Source organism: Solanum tuberosum, unplaced genomic scaffold (assembly GCF_000226075.1).
Source record: "Solanum tuberosum cultivar DM 1-3 516 R44 unplaced genomic scaffold, SolTub_3.0 scf00072, whole genome shotgun sequence".
NCBI classification, from domain to species: domain Eukaryota; kingdom Viridiplantae; phylum Streptophyta; class Magnoliopsida; order Solanales; family Solanaceae; genus Solanum; species Solanum tuberosum.
In genome coordinates, this window is record NW_006238999.1 from 1,711,835 (window position 1) to 1,716,630 (window position 4,796).

Genomic DNA, 4,796 nt, shown 5'->3' on the forward strand with positions numbered 1-4,796 from the left:
GATTGCTCAATGGTGGGAAAAACTATTATACTACCTTCCTCCCACACTGGAGGACCTCGCTACAGGGCACAAAATTATCAAGATGCAATGGCTATATGTCGGTGGGCTGGATACCCAGATTTGTTCCTGACTTTTACTTGCAACCCAAAGTGGCCGGAAATAAATGCAATGACGAGACTAATAAACCAAGATCCTGATGGTTGCCGGGTGGACATTATATGCCGAGTCTTCCAAATCAAGTTGTTGCAGCTAATGCGGATTCTTAAAAAGGATAAGCCTTTCGGGACAATAATTGTGTGTAAGATATGACAATCAATAATCTTCAATATTGTCTTACTAAATCACACAAAATGCAATCTCAATGCTTTTAAATTACAATATAGGTATATGTATATGTGCAACCAAAAATATGGAAGATTATCACAGAATGTTAAACATGTGCGCACAAGACTTAACCATAACTCCTACAAAGCTTAACTACTAAGAATTACATCACTTCTTTATGAATACAGGATATCTAGCAACCAATTCACCTAACCAACATGCTAATCACGTCCACATACTAATTTGTTTGCATGTATATATACAATTGAGTTCCAGAAAAGAGGCTTGCCACATGCTCATATACTGCTTTTCCTTCATGAAACACAAAAAAACCCCACAACAGATCATATCGACAGAGTAATATCCGCTGAAATACCATATTACATAGAAGATCCAGATGGGTATAATGCCGTGAAGAACTTCATGATGCACGGACCGTGCGGAGAACAAAATCCCAGTTGCCCATGTATGAAACAAGGCAAGTGCACAAAATATTTTCCAAAGAAATACAATGGCCGAACAAATTTTGATTCGGATGGATTCCCTATTTATATGAGACGGAACACAGGTATTGAAGTCAAGAAAAATGGTGCCAGCTTAGACAACCGATATGTTGTCCCATATAACAGGAACTTGCTTGTCCAGTTTGATGCACATATAAATGTTGAAGTATGCAATTATGCGAGGTCGATCAAGTACCTATTCAAGTATGTTCATAAAGGGTCTGATAGAGCCACAACAATAATAGAATCAACCGGGACACCAATAGAAAATGATGAGATAAAAAAATACCTAGATTGCAGATACATATCAGCCACAGAAGCTTGCTGGAGGATCTATTCATTTGATATACATCACAGGCAACCGGCTGTTGAGCGCTTACCATTTCATTTACAGGGGCAGAACACAATAATATTTGAAGAATCAAGGACAGCTAAAAGCGTACTAAGCAGACCCAATTTAGAAAAAACAAAATTTACAGAATGGTTTGAGGCAAACAAAGAATACCCTGATGCAAGAGAGCTGACATATTCCGATTTTCCAACGCGTTGGGTTTGGAATGTAAGAGACAAAAAGTGGACCAGGAGGAAGAAGGGACACGCAGTTGGCAGAATTTACTTTGAACATCCAGGAAGTGGAGAACGTTTTTACATGCGTATGCTACTAAATTTTGTCAAAGGGTGTACTTCCTTTGAAAGCATCAGAAGAATCAATGGAGTAGATCATAAAACATATAGAGAGGCCTGCTACGCTTTGGGGTTATTAGATGATGACAAAGAGTGGAACGACTGCTTGTCTTAGGCGGCCCAGTGGGCTTCTGGAAACGAGTTGCGACATCTCTTTGTTACTATACTTATGAACTGTCAGGTGTCGGATACACGTAAGCTATGGGAGAATAACTATGGAATATTATCTGAAGATATCACGCATATCCAGCGAAAGAGGTTACAATTCAATGATTTACAACTAAACACAAAGCAGATTGAAGCGTACACACTATTTGAGATTGAAAGCATCCTTCTAAAGATGGGGAGAAGTTTGAAAGATATAGAAGGAATGCCCCTTCCAGATTCAGCATTAATGCGGAATGTAGGGAATCGCCTAATCAATGAAGAGCTAGACTACGACAAAGACAAACTCCAAATACTCCATGATCAATCACTCGCTTTGTTAAATACTTGCCAACGCCCGGCATATGAGGCAATAATAGCGTCAGTTGATAATAAAGAAGGGAAATTATTTTTTATACACGGCCATGGTGGTATGGGTAAGACATTTCTGTGGAATACAATTATTTCGAAGATCAGATCACAATCAAAAATCGTTCTCCCCGTCGCTACTTCGGGTATAGCAGCTTTATTATTACCAAAATGGTAGGACTGCTCATTCGCGCTTTCATATTCCTCTAGACATCACGCCAGAGTCAACATGTGAAATCAAACAAGGCAGTCAATTAGCGAAACTACTTAAAAAGACCTCTTTGATAATCTGGGATGAGGCACCAATGGCAAACAAATTGTGCTTTGAGGCATTGGACAGAACCTTGAGAAATATTCTACGAGATAGGTATGAAAATAGTGCCATGAAACCTTTTGGGGGCATAACTTTCGTATGTGGTGGTGATTTTCGCCAAATACTCTCGGTTATTCCAAAGGGAACAAGAGGTGATATTGTGGATGCCGCGCTGAACTACTCACAGTTGTGGCCCTACTTCTCAATTTATGAATTGACGGAAAATATGAGACTTAGATGTGGAAAAGTCAGGGGTTCTGAAGCACAGAAAATAGCAAGTTTTGATAAATGGCTTTGCAAATTGGAAATGGATCCGTTTATGCAGATAATAAGAAGGACCTCATTTATGTGCCCGCTGATGTATACATTCCAAGATCACACAATCAGATAGAATCTATTGTAGAGGCAGTATATCCGTCCCTGCTACAGAACTATAACGACCCATCCTACTTGAAAAAAAGAGCCATACTCACACCAAAAAATTAAATGGTCCATGAACTGAATGAGAAAATACTGAAGCTGATACCTGGGGAAGGAAGAACTTACTATAGCTCGGACAATGTGTGCAAAGCAAGCGTGAATACTAATGAGGAGGATATATTGTACCCAACAGAATTCCTAAACAACTTACGATTCCCAGGTATCCCAAACCATGACATTCACTTGAAAGTAGGAAGTCCGGTGATGCTGCTTAGAAATCTAAATCAAACTGAAGGCCTATGCAATGGTACAAGATTAATAATAACGCATCTGGGTATTTGGTCTGTTACTGCAAACATAATCTCTGGAAAGAACATCGGTTCAAGAGTCACAATACCAAGAATTATCATGTCACCAAACGATTCAAAGTGGCCGTTCAAGCTCAACAGGCGCCAACTTCCTTTAGCACCCTGTTATGCTATGACCATCAACAATAGCCAGGGGCAGACTCTTCAAAGAGTTGGGTTGTATCTGCCAAAACAAGTATTCACACATGGTCAATTGTATGTCGCAGTATCACGTGTAACAACAAGAGAAGGATTGGCGATTGTCAATGCGGACGAGGACACAGATGACCCTACATACATAAAAAATATTGTTTACAGGGAAATCTTCCAGAATGTCGGCCCAAGAATGGTGCAAATTAAGGAGGTATTTCTTAGAAATAAACCGTTTGGTATGGCGATTATAAATATACACTACACCAAATAATGGCCTAACTAACTTCTCGCAATGACCCATGTGCAGATAAACATCCAAACTAATGAGGATTCGTGATGGAGGTGGAATGCAAATGCAACACTTGTGTGCAGGCCTAACTAATACAAGAGAGACCAAATGCAGCTGCCTATGGAATTTAATAGTACAGATTACATTCCTGATGAGGGCGCCTATGATAGACGACCTTCACGGAAAGTGCTGATTTGAAAAGCTCAAAACAAGAAATGAATGTCCTGCTTACTATTTCTACTTGCAGAACAAATATGAGTCCTCTTTTACAAACTTAATATTGAATGATTCATGTACTGTCACAAATATGTAACATTTAACTATACACAATGCATACGTATGGGCCTTATTACATAGACAGCCATCATATATACCTTTGTATATAATGCGAATAGTTTATACACATGTACGCAGAGCCACCAACAAACAATATGTAGCAACTTTGGGGCTACGAAAATTACATGGGGTGAAAAATAATAGTGATGTCGGTGTAAGATTGGAGCATTGCGCAGAATAGTCAACTGTATTGATCAGGTTGAAAAATGATGTTCGTACAAATATGTGACGACTAAATATAAAGACCACCAAGAAACCTCAAACGTTAAAGTGCATTAATAAATTGAATGTTTGACAACGAAACATGGAATCACATTACAACAGTTAAACAAGTAAAATAATGCCAGTCTACGACACTTCCAAAAATTCACCGCATCTTCATTTACGCTTCTTCACCATATTATATAGTCAAATAAAGCCCAACTCAGACCCGCGCGAAGCGCGGGTGGATTCCCTAGTTAATTATATATTTACAATTTTTGAGATATATGATAATGTCAAATCATTTAATTTTTGTAGAAAAGTTCTAAAAACCTACAATTTTTTTTAATTTTTTTTCTTATAACAATCTATTATTGGAAAGGTTGTTTAAAAGATTACTTATGCATAAATTACCTAGTTAAAGATAATTTTATATTCAAAATTTGAGAACAAGATCTTCAAATTAATCAAGAGCACTAAAACAAATCCAAATGATATACCGATAAAAATGTTATTGATCTATTTCAATATTATACCATAACCATATACTTTGTTCTTTCACATCTCAATTTTATTAACTCGCTAAGTAGAGATCGATTTAGAATTTAATCTTATTCAAGTTCAAAATTGATATATTTAGATGCAAATTTAAAGCTCCAAAAATGCAAAAATGGTGTAAAGTAAAAAACAGCTAGAAATTCAAAATCAGAGAG